Raw genomic sequence first — 17,267 nt, forward strand, 5'->3', positions numbered from 1 at the left:
TGACTACGGCAATATCCTTCTTACTGGACATTCCAAAGAACACATGAAGTGCAGAATATAGCCGCTAGAATAATTATATCTTTAAGTTCGAAATATGATCATATAACCCCTTTGATATAATCTTTGCACTGGCTTCCTGTTCAATACCGAGTTGACTTCTAAGTTCTGAGCACAGTGTTTAAGTGTCTCAACAACCTTGCCCCTCCATATCTCTCATCTCTTTTAACCCAGGATGTGCCTTCCAGAACTCTACGTTTCCAGGACAAACAGCTTCTGAAAGTTCGGCTTTTGGAAAGAAATGTTTTCAGCATGTCGCCCCACTCTTATGAAACTCTCTACCGCTTAATATCAAACTCGCCCCAACCCTGGACTCATTCAAGAAGGCTCTAAAGACATTCCTTTTTACTAAAGCCCATAACTGACTTTAGAAAATTATTAAACAGAAATTATCCGCAAGTTAAAAAGCCGTTGCATCAAAGATCAACATTCGCATGTCATCTGCAAAACGTCTGTTCTCAGTCAAATGTATTGATTGTCTGAGTGTTTCTCGAGCAGCGTGTGACAGTGGCTAGCATTACATCTGAATATTATCCCAGATTCTCCCTGATTCTGCACCTTTGAGAGCCATTGCCATATATCACCAACGTTGCGACTCGTGAAAATCCAGGCTTGATTCGGTCCTCATCAACCCATGCATATCGTAAGAGGCGACGAACAGGATCGGATGGACCGGCTCGCTTGTATCCCAATTGCGTCGACCGGTGCTCATTATGTCATTCATTGGATTGTCTTGTCAAGACTCGATTATTTACAGACGGTCGCACACAGCTGGAATAGTGGGGCGTCAAACAACACACAAACAAATACCACAGTATTGTGAAAAAAGTGAATTTCAAACTTTTAGGGTCTCCTTCGGAGAAATACACGTCAAGACCTTCTTACTAAATAAATAACACATGTTTCTGGGTAATGAATGTAACATATATCGAAACATTGTTTAATTATATCACTCATTATCTATCTGCTCCTATTTTAGATCGGGTCTCAATCCTTGGGCTGGTATTCGTCCTTAAGTCCTTATGGTACCTATGACACTGTACCCTTCAATACGTTTTAGCGTTTCGATGGTCATCCATATGGCGGTGGTCATTTTGGTGGCCTCCCCTTTTGGCGTTACCTCCTTTATTGTCGGACTTTACGTTGGAGGTTCCATTGGCGGAGGGCAGTTGGGCAGTCGACAGCTTAACGGAAATCCGTTTGGCGGTGACTAATTTAACAATACGACCCATAGATTTGGGTTAATGGGAGTCAGAAGATCGCATGACAGTGATGTGAACAATTGTTAACCTCCTGTGACCAGTGTATGCAACAAGCGACCAAACCCTGGATTTTGGCGTAAGCTGTTCAATCCAGGCTTATGTTTTGTAAACTGAATGTTGGTTCTGATCACCAGAGGCTTCTATTTGGTTCTGCACATCACAGGCTGAGCGTCACAAGATACATACGCTATATTTTAAATGGAGTCATCTTGACAAAGCACATATTACTTTTTTAAATTACTCGTTTGTAATTGTTTAATTATAACCTCAAATTATTCAACCGGTTGTTTTACCAGGGGCTCATGTAAAATACGCTTTTATCATCACATCGTTAAGGTTATTGCTTTGGTTTTGACTTTACCCAGGTCTGCTCATTTTGCTAATGCTGGGAGGAACTGTGTAAACCGTTGATGTATAGTGCATGTTCAAAACTGACAACATCACCTCTATATTTAGCAACACGCAACACGCAACACGCAACACGCAAGAGTTATATACATTGGAAGTACAAACAGAGCTCGAGCGTCATAGTTCGGGAGCAGTTGGAAAGAGGAACGCTTATTACGTCGACACATGTAAGTTATTTTTTGGCTGTTGATTACGTGTCATCGGCTCCTAATTGCGCAGATCGATGCTTATGATGTTGTGTCACTGGATTGTTCGGTCCAAACTCCATTATTTACAGACTGCCGCCATATAGCTGGAATGTTGCTGAGTGCGGCGTAAAACTAAACTCACTCACTGAATTTCTAAAAGCTAAAACACAAACTGCAAACCCGACTGATATAGTGATGGTGAAATGTATATACTTATTGAGGCAACAGTAAAAGTTCAGAATACAATTGAACAATTTGGTATATGAATTTTCAAATTTACTGTAGGTTTCATAAAACCATATCTTTATTATCTATTTGTAAACTCAGTGTTAGTAGTGCGCATATATTGTCATTGAGAGCCAACACTACTAACCCACAAGTACTTAGTCCTACAGTTATTGCTGGCACACAGTGATGTCTCTACCCTGCATAGTATGCGTTTGTATTCATATAAAGTATGGAAACTGAGAGCCAACACTATTAATTCATAAGCACTTAGTCTTGCAGTTATTACTGGTACATTGTATAGTCTCTATCCTGCATAGTATACGTATGTTTTCATATAAAGTATGGAAACTGAGAGCCAACACTATTAATTCATAAGCACTTAGTCTTGCAGTTGTTACTGGTACATTGTATTGTCTCTATCCTGCATAGTATACGTATGTATTCATATAAAGTATGGAAACTGAGGGCCAACACTATTAATTCATAAGCACTTAGTCTTGCAGTTTTTACTGGTACATTGTATTGTCTCTATCCTGCATAGTATACGTATGTTTTCATATAAAGTATGGAAACTGAGAGTCAACACTATTAATTCATAAGCACTTAGTCTTGCAGTTTTTACTGGTACATTGTATTGTCTCTATCCTGCATAGTATACGTATGTATTCATATAAAGTATGTAAACTGAGGGCCAACACTATTAATTCATAAGCACTTAGTCTTGCAGTTTTTACTGGTACACTGTATTGTCTCTATCCTGCATAGTATACGTATGTGTTCATATAAAGTATGGAAACTGAGAGCCAACACTATTAATCCATGTCTGTATTTATATAAAGTATGGAAACTTTGACTCAATACTATTAACCCAAAGCATTTAGCCCTTCAGTTATTACTGGTACACAGTAAGGCTCATCATTTAAAACCAACAATGTATAAATGTATTTTGACCATATAATATTTATTACAAATTTGCATACCTGTGCCTGCTCTGCTGCTATACTCTCACTCACTTTTTGTCCATATAATATTTATTACAAATTTGTATACCTGTGCCTGCTCTATTTTCACTCAATTATTATGATATCACCAAGAAAAGTATGCACCATGGGCCCAAGGCCTCTTTTTTGAATAAATCTGTCTGTCTGTCTGTCATATATTGCCATGTCCACTGACGCACCGCAATTCCCTGTACAGAATGGTGTCATTTTGGTGATACAAAATTGGTTGATGGATAGTTTTAAGCCTAGATTCGTGATTATAGTCTCATTCGCATTGGTGCCATAGTGCCGTACCCGGTTACCGTACCCGTTTCACCCGTCAAACACCTGTATCATTTGGGGCTTTTCTTTGATCCTAACTCATTCCGCAACTTTATTGTTCAATGTCATGCATATTCCTTATTGTTTCATAGTGATCTAAAACTACAGAATCACATATATTTAGTCCTCAATGTTAAAGTCTAAACTAAGAATTTTCAACATTTCAAGTGATTTATGAAATAGATCAGCGGTAAATCACAACGAGTCATTTCTGTATTTCAGTTCGATCACATCGGGATGCTGAGGCAAGCCATCTTGATCCTTGTCGTAGCAGTCGCTGTCGCTAGTGCCTTCTATGAAACGTGGCGATACCATGGATTCCAGCCGTACAACCCATGGATATATGGAGCCGGCACAGATCATGTTAAATATGATGACATAGAAAAGGGACAAAACAGACCACCAGCTCTGGATTATTGATCCCATGTCAGTGTAATTCCTGTCAAGAGCCTTCGACCGAGTTGTCATATTTAATCAGGCCGAGTCGGAATGCGATCGCAAATGATGAATATCGTTCAAATTACTGAAACATTTAAAGCTTGGAATATAGCCCCAGCTGAACTTTGTTTAAACAGCATTCCAATACCGCCTGTATGTAAGTAAAATATCTAGCAGGAATCCAAGTCTCCTACTAAATACATCTGAAAGGATCTCTTGTTGTCTTCAGAGTTGTGTTCATGTTATCGAGACCTGACTACGATGGCGAGAGAGAGAGAGAGAGAGAGAGAGAGAGAGAGAGAGAGAGAGAGAGAGAGAGAGAGAAAGAGAGACAGACAGACAGACAGACAGAAAGACAGAGTGAGAGAGGAAAAGAGAGAGAGAGGTAGAGTAGATGTTTAAGCAATATTCCAACTGGGGACACCAGAAATGGGCTTCACACATTGTACCCATGTACGGAATCGAACCCGGATCTTCGAACCCGGGCGAACCCCACCACCCCAAGTCCGCACGAAACAAGACAGCTGTGTATCATAACCAATCAAATCAGTTGTATCAGCCAGGGTGGTTATTGCGATTTGAACCTCTCATTGACTTAGCAGAATCAAACGTTTCAAATCAGGGTAGAATTTAGCTCTACCATTCAACATTTCAGCTGACCTAACCTACAAGTTTCATATTCGTAAAGCTACAGAGAATTTCCGTTGAAGCTAATATTTAAATAACCATCTTGGTCGTGTGTGCCAAAGAAAACCAATCAGTGTTCCATGAAACAATTTAGCTCAAACACAAAGCAGTTGATATGATCCTTGTAATTCCTTTTGGTATAAAACAATATTGGTTATTGTATCGTTTAAACTTCAGATGGTCATTAAGGAATTCCTTTCCTCCACGCTTAAATTGATTTAACCTCTAATGAAAACCCCACAAGTCTCATTCACCTTGTTTTACAGTGCCTTGATCTGTCAGGTGAAACCGATTCGATACCGATTTGTAATTGGAAGACCGAATTGCGCACTGTTTTTGCCTCTTCATGAATGCACTGAAAACAGTAAATACATTATAACGTTCCATACAATATATGGAATAACATCACTGTGCTCTATTTTCTTTCATCCTTTGATAATCTGTATTAATACCATTTTACCAACTGGAAGGAACATCGGACTTTCGAACACGTTTAACTTAATAAAACCTCTTTTAAAACGTACACACGTGAGATGACATGCAACAATGAACGTGTTGTTGTAATACTTTATGATAACAGCAGATAGAATGTGATAAAACAATTGAGAATTCAGATTTCATAGAAACTGATGACATACATGTGAACTTCTGTCACAAAGCAAATGAGTGCTACATGTACGTTGTCACGTATTTCCGGTTTGAGCAACTATAGGTCAGTCATTTTGCATTCATTCGACATAAGTATCGGGACAGTTTCTTCTACTATTTCTAAGGTACATAATATTTCAGCTACAGCTAAATGCCTATTGTAAAGTATGACTACGGACATATTGAACCAGATAATCAACTCTGTATGTCTGATACGTCTTCCCCAACACAAACGAATATGTATGGTATCATGGCTTAACTGACTGACTGAGTTTGGTTTTACGCCGCTTTTAGCAATATTCCAGCAACATCACGGCGGGGGACACCAGAAATGGGCTTCACACAATGTACCCATGTGGGGATTCGAACCCGGGTCTTCGGCATGACGAGCCAACGCTTTAACCACTAGGCTACCCCACCGCCCCATCATGGCTTTAAGCTTGATGCTTGTCAACTGTGTCACACGGTTACAACGAAGTGAAAGACCTTGATATGGGTCCTGGAACTGTATATAACACATTTAATATCCGCCTCCGTGGCTGTGTGGGTTAGGTCGTTGACTTTGTGGGCTAGACATTTGGTGCCTGACACTGAGAGTATGGTTTCGAATCCCGAATTGACCTCAACTCAAACAAAATGAACAGGAGTGTCTTACTACTTTACTAAGAGAGCTTAGCCAGAAATATAACATGTTACATTTGCCCTTAAAAGCATTGCATATTTACACTAGGCTACTCAACCGTCCCTGTAATGTTATAACTACCAGCTGGGGTGTATGTATAGACCGTCCCCGTGCGCCTAAACGTGCACGGTAAATGTAAATATAGTTTTGAGGTTATACAGCTCTTGGACTGAACATTTGATAATACCGTTACATCTGACGCCACATGCAGAACATGCAAGGTTGGTGTACATGTGACCCAACATGTTACGATCCGTCTTTGTTAATGTTTAAGTGACATTCATCTGTGATGTTACATGTTGTTGACATCGCTGAACATTGTAAAATTTGCATCTTACAGTGCTCTGTAACAAGTACACGTTCTCTAAAGGAAAAACCCGAGCTAGGACAACATCAACACGACTGGTCTCATGTTTGACTAGATCACCGGGGTACATTTTTTGTAAACCACGTCGCCTATAAATGTACGTGAACCGCCAAAATCTGCCAGTTCCAGGGAATTTCCGCCTCCGCGAGAAACAATCCTTTACAAGGTGGGTACTGACGAACACATTTATTGCTTTTTCCTTAATGTGAGCAGTTTCAGAATGAAAAATATCAGTAATTACATTTACAGTGCTAGTTTGTATTTTCGAATAACCTATGTAATAAGACATATGTTTAAGCACTGTCTGGTAAATAGGTGATCGATAACGCTGTATTCCTCAACCACATCTTCGTTTAGATACAAGACAATCGTTGTTTGGTCACATTCTGAAGTATACTCAGATATCCAGGTGACACACCGTGCAAGTGATACACCTGAACCTATGCTAAAAGTTGTACTATGCCCACCTGAATTATATGTCGCCACATAAAATGTAAATATGAGAATATACCATTATCCTTTCTATTTTCCACGTGACGCACATCTTAAATTACGGGGGCGGTGGGGTAGCCTAGTGGTTAAAGCGTTGGCTCGTCACGCCGAAGACCCGGGTTCGAATCCCCACATGGGTACAATGTGTGAAGCCCATTTCTGGTGTCCCCCGCCGTGATGTTGCTGGAATATTGCTAAAAGCGGCGTAAAACCATACTCAGTCAGTCTGTCAGTCTTAAATTACGTACGGAATTAACACAAATATCACTTCTTTGTTTCAGTAATAATGTGGACACACGTTTTCGTCATTGTTGTCGTTGCCGGCAGCTTCTCAGAAGCATTCTATAACCCATACTCGAGATACAGTGCTGTGCCACTGACTGCAGTACCCTTTGGAGCAGCCCCTGTGAGTGTTCAACGAGTTGCAGGCAATCCTTGGAGCCCGACTTACTACAGAGGCCGAGCAGCAGGCGTCCGGGAATACGCACAAAGTCCACATGGCCCTCAGCCATACGCACGTGGTATATTACGCAATTCGCAATACGCTCAGGTTTCCCAAGGTACCGGGCAATACGCTCAAACCACAAAACGCCCCAGACAGTACGCACCTGGTATGCTGCACACACCGGAATACGTACACGCTTCTCTGGGTGGCAGTCAATACGTTCATGGCAGACAAGGCATCCCGCAATACGCACAAGGACCTATTGGAATGGCGCAGTTTCCACGAGGCCCTCTTGGCACCGGACACTATGCACAAGGCCAAGCGAGCCCCGGACCACATGGAAGAAGCTTCTTTGACACAATGGCTCACGGTAGCCCGTATACTCCCGCGCGTCTGTACAGAGCTGGTTTCAATAATTACATCAAACCATGGTATGATGCAGGATATGGACATGGGGGAATCCAAATCACATATGATTATCCTGATATTCCCGATCGTTCCAAGAAAGTGGATTACTGATATGGACATGCAGCTGCAACATTGGAAATCGAATGAGCACCTGTAAATAGCATAAGCATGACGGAATGTGTTTAACTTCAATCCAGGACACGTATTAGTGGATTAACGTAGTTGTCAGAGTACAGATAGCAATACACTTGCTAGCACGATGTGAACGAACAGTCACATGTTTATGGAAATATTTAAACACGTTACAACAGCCCCATCTGTCAATGAAATTAATTTGATGAATTGTATCATCAACACTTAGAATAAATGTGAGCTTTGCCAGTTTATGTTTGGTCTCAATATTTTACAGGAAGAAGTAAAATACCTGTTTCATGTATATACACGTGCGATCAAATAACTTCAAAAGACATGATACACATATATCTTGTTGAGCATTTAGACTACTACTAGTACTACTACTACTACTACTACTACTACTACTACTACTACTACTACTACTACTACTACTACTACTACTACTACTACTACTACTACTACTACTATATTTGTATAGCGCCAATATCCAGCTCAGCTGCTCAAAGGCGCTTTTTCCCTTGATCATTGGATGTCAGTCTCAACGGCACATCGTATTTTCAATCTCAACTCCCTGGGGATTATAGAGTCCTAAGAAAGGATACGAATCTATGGATTAAAGCGCCTTTATTACCGAATAATACCGATATTTTGGTGTAGGTTTCCCTAACTATACTCTGAACATCACTTGCTTGCGTCCTCGTGCTTTAACTATAACAGTTCAGGTTAAGACTGTACCTTATACATGAGGGTAGATCAAACAGTATTTCTTAAATAATTTGCTTTTATTGCCAAAAGAAAATGTATGGTACAGGTATACAGGATACAAATAACTAACAGCCAGGTGTAGGGATATGTGTGAAAATGGACTGCTGCTCATTTAAGCGATCTTATTACTGCTGTGATCTAAATGTTGAGGAAACCAACAAAATCGACATGCTACTGACAAAGCAAGACAAATACCCGTGGCGAGTTTTAACAATGGCTTGGATGGTTCGTACACGCCTCGGTTCCAACTCTGCAGAACGAATGGAACTAATTCAAAGTGCTTCGGGTTTTTGTCGTTTTTCATGATATATAACTTATCAAAACGCCCACATCTGAATTTTATTGATATTTATGACATTCAGCGACTTTGAAGAGGAACATAAATGTCAATAGCAGTTGAAACACAGCATTTGTCATGAAGATAATGATTCCCCTTGGAATACATACTATAGATACATCGCCATGAAATTTCTGGAGAGAAATGTGTGTGTTCTGGCATTCGTTGGTACTGTAATAGACGTGAACAGCTTCTAAACTGCTAAATAGCGCGCAATCTGTATTTTTACTTACAGTCATGTAATTGTATTGATATTCCATTATATGTGTATGTATGTATACATTGAACATGGGAAAATCCAGGTTAGAATTAGTCTTCAGTTACCCTTGCTTGACGTAATAGGCGGCTAGCAGGATCGGGTTGTCAGCCTTGCTGACTTGGTTGACACATATCATCGTACTCCAATTGCGTAGATCAATGCTCATGCTGTTGATCACCGAATTGTCTGGTCCAGACTCGATTATTTACAGACCGCAACCATATACACGGAATTTTGAGCATGCGCGGGTATTTACCTGGACGCCATGACCAGCCATAGATTCATCATCGCATGAGTAATGAAGTAAAGTAGAGGCCAGTGTAAGTGGTCAATGGACAGTGGACAGAGCAGTGGTTCTCCTGGCTACGTGTATATTCAAATGCTTTATTAGATCACTGATGTTATATTCCATAGTCATGGAAATACTGGATAACTGTTGTCATTATGCCACTGTTCCAGATATCTCAAGGGGCGGTGGGGTAGCCTGGTTAAGCGTTGGCTCGTCACGCCGAAGACCCGGGTTCGAATCCCCACATGGGTACAATGTGTGAAGCCCATTTCTGGTGTCCCCCGCCGTGATGTTGCTGGAATATTGCTAAAAGCGGCGTAAAACCAAACTCAGTCAGTCAGACAGATATCTCTGTCAGGATATTTTGGTACGTATGAAACATGGGATGAAATGTACACGTGGTCATACTCAACTGTGGATCCGTTTGAAACAAATCTGCTAAGGGAGCCATCACATGTTGTACATCTAGTGAAACATAGGATAAGATGTACATAGGATAAATGGTCATACTCAATTTTTCATGTTTAAATATGTGTCCACTGTGACTGAATATTCCTTTTTTCTAGCCCGTTGTAATACGTGAAACTTCAGCGGTCAAATAACATCAGATTACTCGTTCATTTCCTACCATAAATATATTTGAGAAATACATTTCCTTTGTGTCGCAGCATGCATTCGGTTTGATTCATCTCAACTATGAAAATATGTCGAATCAAAGGAATTATTTTGTATTGTTTGATCAAAATCGGTGTACCTTAGATTGCATATTAACACCGGCTATTGACTGTAATTATTGTGTCAAGGAATATTTGCGTTTAATTTTGTCGAACCGAATGATTGATTTTTGGCATTGTTTGACTGACACGTATCAAAACATTGCTGTAATAGCTTCACAGAAAAACGAAATTGCTGTGTAGCTTCGGCCAGTTGGATCCTGCTTAACGTCACTTTCAGTAATGCGTCAGTCATATCATCAGGTGTCAGTTGAACTGTCGACTGTGTAATGAATTAACAGAGACTGTCCAACACCTTGTCAGTGGATGCCTTCCTTGGCACAAACAGCATATCTTTAAAGACATGATGGCATGGCTCGTTACTTGTATTATCGTCTTCGCCATGCCTCTGGCTTTGACCCTGAGGTACCTCCATGGTACGACCCTGAACATGCCCAGGGCGTCATGGAAAATGATGTTTCAAACTTCTTTGGAATAGGCCGATATACAGCCTCATAAGAATTCCTGCCAATTGATATTGTCCTTTTTGATAAAGCCAATGAATTTATTTACACCATTTAAATATCTGTCCCTTTTGACAGCAATGTGATTGGCAAGATTCAGGAAAAGCATACTGCGGACCTCGCCCTTGAAATGTCTCGCTTGCATCCCAAGTATACTGTCGTCTGGCTCCCCATTGTTCTCGGTGCCCTTGGTTTGGTACCTCCTAATCTCTTGGCGCAGATCAGGAGAGTGCCCGGGTTCTCCACCGGGAGCACAGTCCTTCTGACACTCTGAATAATGCAGAAGGCTGCAGTGTTGGGGAGTCTACATATTCTCCGGAAAGTTCGTGGTGTGTTCGACTAGGCAGCGTTTCCTGGGATATCACGGCGGGGGACACCAGAAATGGCCTTCACACATTGTACCCATGTAGCGAATCGAACCCGGGTCTTCGGCGTTACAAGCGAACGCTTTAACCACTAGGCTATCCCACCGGCCCCTATCTGAATGAAGTATTTTGGATTTCAGTCCCATTGCATGACACTTTTTCCTTGTTTTCCTTAAAACACACAGAAACACAAAAGAGTAACACAAATGCCTTTAAAACAAACGCAGGAGATATTTTTCAATTTAATAAAGACGGGATTTATTATTTTCTTAAAAAATACGTGAACTTTGTAGAATAATAGTCTTCAGGAATTGTCACGATTCAAAGTTAAACCTATTTGATTAGAATAATGTCGGTAGAATGGACCTCTGAAATGCTTCTGGCTATCGTGGGACTACAATTCCACGGTAACGACAAAGCATACAAGTGTTTGCCTCTGACATGGCAATGTCCCCCCGCTGCTAAAGAAGAATGAAATATAACATATTTACTAGTTTTTATTTTTGGGGCACATAGAAGATTATCATTTGTGTGATGTAGTTTTTAGAAATGTTCACTTCTCAGAATCTTCTCCTAACTCTGAAGATATTTCAGGAACATAGTGTATTATATTTTAATGTATAGATGCAGATGCCCACATCCACTGTCAGTATCAGTGTGTATTAAGGGCTGGGGCGGGTCCAACTTTTCTACCCAGGTACCCCTCCCCCTATGACCCTACACTACCCTCATACCTGTTATGTTCATTCCTGACATCATATTTGTAAGAAATGGCAATATATTCTTCAGCTCGGAGATTAAAATTGGGTGCAACGTTTTATGAGATATTGCGATAAGTTTGAAAAGTGGTCAAAGTTTCATGGTGACCTTAAAGATAACACCAAGGTCACCCAAATAGACTGGTGTCTGCGAAATCCCCCATTGTAGGCTGTCACCAAAATTGAAGACATTGGGGACTACAGTGCTACTAGATATCGCGTTAACAAGAATCGGGACGGACGCTGATGAATACATAGTCCCCCGCTCCGTCTTTTGGTTAAACAGTGTAATTGTGTCAGTTCGTGGAAAATGTCAATTACACATTGTGCTTGGATAATAAACAAGACAACGAGTTCATTGTGATACATTGTGATACATTGTGATACATTGTGATATACACAGTCAGATAACTTACATTATTAGCTGATGCTTCATATCGGAATGGCTGAATATCTTTACTTAAGTGTCTCCTTAAGTGTCTTTACAACGATGTGGCGACAGAACACTTTAACCACTTGATTACCCAACTGAGTCATTTGAGCTGATGCATTTTTCTGTGTCAACATATTTACATACTATCTCATTAGAGTTATGCTAAAATTGGAGCTTTCCTTTGGTTTAGGAAATTGGAGTTGGCAAGAAATATTGGTTTTATAGGTGTATTCTGGAATGAAATTGTTCCATATTTTACTGCTTAGTATTGGCTCAATACAATTTCTAAATGTTGGGTCGAGTTTTCATTTCCATACATTATTTTGCCCATTTTTACCGTTGCATAGGTGAGTGAGTGAGTACGTTTAGTTTGTACGCCGCTTTTAGCAATGTTCCACGATATCACGACGGGGGACACAGATTGGCATCACACATTGTACCAATGTGGGGAATCGAAATCGGGTCTTCTGCGCGACGAGCGAAACCTTTAACATCTCGGCTACCCCCACCGTCTCTTCACGTTGAATAGACAATTCTTATCTCCCAAGAGATTAATGTGCAGTACCATTTCGTAACAAGCAACATGAAGTTAGAAACGGATTCGGGATTTGTTTCAGATTCGGGATTCGAATCCCAAATCCCAAATCCCAAATCCCGAATCCGTTTCTAACTTCATGTTCCCTTCATAACACTGCTGGAAATCGAATGAATTGTCTTCTCAAGCTATACAGTTAAGGACAGTGGCTTTGCCGTGACGAACGATATGACGCCAAGGCAAAACCATCACTATCTCCTTGACCTATAACCTGTAACAAGTAACGGAGATCTTTGAAACATAATAGCAATGCGATACCTGCAGCTGAGCCGCCTTATGCTCTTCACATGTGTACAGCTACTTGAGGACTGATTGACCCTCTCTTGAGAACACGCATCAATGTGAGATAACTAAACACAGCGTCATCTGAATCCACGATTTACAAGGCAGACAGAAAACATTTGACAATTATCCGACAAGAAACCAAGTGTTTATGGATTCTGTTCACAGGCTTAGTTCAAGTAAGAACACTCGCCTCTTTGACCTTTCCGTCACAAATTAAAAGATGACAATATGATCCTCGATGTGTCTGTCTCGACGAAAAACCTACTTGGCCCATCATACACCGCTATGGCCGTTTCTTCCTTAAACCGACCGATAAAAAACCCAAAGACAAATTTCGGTCAAGATGACCCATGTGCATTTTGAAGCTGATTGATATTACAGAATATTGTAACTCCCAGGTACAGTATGATTGGCATAATTCGTGGGAAAACTTTAAATTCTATCAAGTTAGGATTAAGTTAAATTCAGTGAAATAATTATTCATTGCAATGACTTGAAAGGGTTGAAACGATCTTATCAAAACCATCCATGGCTGTTCAGACATTCCAATTATGCCAGTTATTTCCATCGGGCAAAATTACATTTTCCTCCACATTAAAAAGTAATGTCAAGGGAATACTGGAGGGGAAATGTGTACAATTTCCCATGCATTTGCGGCATGAGGAGATCACATGTAACTAGTTTGTTATGAAGTATGGACACAATGTGATAGCAACCGTAACAAGACACGAGCCTCACTTAAACTATGCAAAATAAGAGAAGGGTTGAGTGGGTTTATAGGCACTTTGAAATTATTGCAATTCTATCACTGACAGATCAGCATACATTGGAAGGAAAAGCAAACCTACGGGCATCGTGCTGACAAATCATGGATCATCGCGACCATGAATCTGGGATTCAAACCCAAGATATACATCTAAGTCATCCATGGTGTCGTATTTATACCTACATTATAAGACGTGTAGATGTTTCAATACCCGTGGAGATTCGGGTCAGAATTCGTCTTCAGCATCCCATGCTTGTCGTAAGAGGCAACTAAGAGGATCGGGTGGTCAGGTTCGCTGACTTGGTTGACATATGTCATTGTATCCTAATTGTGTAGATTGATGCTCATGCTGTTGATCACTGGGTTGGTTGGTCCAGATTCGATTATTTACAGACCGCCGCCATATAGCTGGAATATTGCTGAGAGAGTTAAACAACAAACAAACAAGTAAACAACATGTTTCCAGGGTACGTAGATCACAAGCTGAGAAAAACTGTGACTGGATGGTTTGAACACATTCTAGCAACATATCGGTCTTTATCAACCAGGAACTAGTTCAGTCTTGAAACAGTTCGACCAACGTTGTATGTAAATGTAAAACAACTTCCGTGATCTAAGTGATGATTCAGTCTTGAAACAGTACAGTACCGTAAGTCTTCACAGTTAGTCTTCACACGTTGTAGTCATGTAGAATCGACCAACGGAACATGTAAATGTAAAACAACTTCCGTGATCTAAGTGATGATTCAGTCTTGAAACAGTACAGTACCGTAAGTCTTCACAGTTAGTCTTCACACGTTGTAGTCATGTAGAATCGACCAACGGAACATGTAAATGTAAAACAACTTCCGTGATCTAAGTGATGATTCAGTCTTGAAACAGTACAGTACCGTAAGTCTTCACAGTTAGTCTTCACACGTTGTAGTCATGTAGAATCGACCAAGAGAACACGTAAATCCCAAACTTTAACTTCCGTACCATCTAGTATTTTTCATTATTTTAACTGTCGGCTACATTTTCCTACAATCACCAGCGGCTGAAGTAATGGTGTAAACTCCAGCTAGGATCCATGCAGGTAGCAAATTTTGAAAGTCCCCATGGTTCCTAGTATGGTGGTCTACCTTCAGTTGTTGGCATCTGGGGCGGTGGGGTAGCCAATCACCAATGGCTGAAGCGATGGTGTCACGCCGAAGACCCGGGTCCAATCCCCACATGGGTACAATGTGTGAAGCAAATTTAATGTAAGCCCCATGGTTGCTAATATTGCTAAAAGCGGCTACCTTCAGTCAGTTGTTGGCGATCTATAGCCCGTGTTTTATACTGTATTGTCTTCTTTAATTAAAATGTTTTAGTTTTACTCGCTATTTTTATATTCATATCTGTGATTCTCTAGTATTTTCACTGTCCATCGTCGACAGGTTTTAATCTTCAAAATGTTTTCACTTTTTATTTTATGAATTGTTTTCGTCACGATATGGTTGAGATATTGCCGATGTGACGTTAAATATTACCTCACTCACTGAAACAGATACAGTGCATAATCATCTAAAGTGCTGATTCCATGGGATTCAATATGACGTACGAGCAGTTTCACATTTCTAACTAACTAAATAATTAGTGAGGTGAGGTGAAATTGGGTTTAACGTCGTGCTTGAGAATATTCGCTCATATGACGACGTGCATGCGTGTGTATGTGTATGTGCGGCTGCTTGTACTAGCCCAGACTTAAGCTGGTTTTATAGTGCTAGCACACTGAGATACCATGCCGCTGTGAAGCATGAATACCCCACTCAGACACATTATACTGACTCCGAGCCGACCAGTCCTTGTTGTTCCCATTAATGCCGAGCGCCAGGCAGGGACCAACAAGCACCATATTTTAACGTCTTTTGGTATGACGCGGTCGGGGATCGAACCCGCGACCTTCCGCTCTCCAACTGTAAAACGTAATAGCTGAACATAAGGAAACAGACATGGAACGGATACTGAGGTGTCATATATCCTATGTAATAACACCCATCCATTGACACCTTACGGGATCGGGTGGTCCGGCTTGCTGACTTGTTTGACACATGTCATCGTATCCCAATTGCGTAGATCGATGCTCATGCTATTGATCACTGAATTATCCGGCCCAGACTCGATAATCTACAGACCCCCGCCATATAGCTACAATATTGCTGAGTGTGGCGTAAAACTAAACTCAATCAATCAATCATGTGCATTTTCACTGAAACCGTCAAAGTAAGACGAGACAATATGTGCTGTAATTGTGTCATCGATCAAATGTCATGACATTTCTCATATGTCAGAAAATAAACCTGTACGGATGAACGCGAGCAACGTTTGCATGGACAGGCAACCACAAGGACAATACTGATGCTTTGGGAAAGTACATGTTCATGCCTGCCCTCAGTGCAGGGTCGTAATGAATTATTCCAGAAACATGTTCATCCGCAACATCTCCATTTCCTGAGGCGAAGGGCGTGAAAGCGTGACCGGAAATTATATGACCTTACATAAAATTTTAATTTACGCTCTGAAACACAACCTGTTATTTAAAGAATATGGTGCAGTCATCTGTCACATTTGGAGAACAGCCAGTTGTATGAGCGCAGTGCGCCTGAAAGAGGCAGAACTATTTTGATGACCTTTGACCAGTTTGAATACAAAATTCCGATCTATCCCATACTCACGACATCGGGTACTCATAGAGTACATACATGTTTCATTGAAGCTATCATCACGACATCGGGTACTCACAGTGTACATACATGTTAAATTGAAGCTATCATCATGACATCGGGTACTCACAGAGTACATACATGTTACATTGAAGCTATCATCATGACATCGGGTACTCATAGAGTACATACATGTTTCATTGAAGCTATCATCACGACATCGGGTACTCACAGTGTACATACATGTTAAATTGAAGCTATCGTCATGACAGCGAAAAGAAACAAATTCGTCCCACCATTCTACATTATTATTTTTTTTAAAAGAAGAAGAATACTTCTCATCAACGAACTGTTAAACCCGATAGGTTTGCTCATGACACATCCAAGGTTCTACTGTACCTAGCTTGGTAGCAGTGAGTTAGTGAGTTAACAGTTTAAGTCACATCGGCAATATTCCAATGTTAGTAAATATGATACATTACATTTCATTATATCTCATACATATGAGACAGTAAAACATTAGTAACACACATATTAGGTAACATGAACTTATCATTGTACGGACAACCTCATTAACCCGAACGCCGTCGCACATAGAGACGATATAAACTTATAGACAGAATTCTTCCCGTCGTTATGGTGTTACATCGGCACTCCGGTTGTCTCGAACTGTGAACATCTCTGTATATACTATTTAAGAGAAGTTAAAGAGAACCCGACAGATTAA

General features: G+C 40.6%; 1 protein-coding gene and 1 long non-coding RNA gene across 3 annotated transcripts in view; one reads left to right on the plus strand and one right to left on the minus strand.

Annotated features, from left to right (window-relative positions):
- LOC124276355 (orexin receptor type 2-like) overlaps window positions 1-17,267 on the minus strand; it is a 139,843-nt gene that overhangs the window by 101,875 nt on the left and 20,701 nt on the right. The window lies entirely within an intron of this gene.
- On the plus strand, window positions 1,829-4,114 carry LOC124276357. The gene is made up of 2 exons (XR_006898526.1): window positions 1,829-1,894; window positions 3,688-4,114. It is a non-coding gene; the product is annotated as an uncharacterized LOC124276357 (long non-coding RNA).

The sequence above is a fragment of the Haliotis rubra genome, unplaced genomic scaffold (assembly GCF_003918875.1).
Source record: "Haliotis rubra isolate DU_JTF1 unplaced genomic scaffold, ASM391887v1 Scf208, whole genome shotgun sequence".
Lineage (NCBI taxonomy): Eukaryota > Metazoa > Mollusca > Gastropoda > Lepetellida > Haliotidae > Haliotis > Haliotis rubra.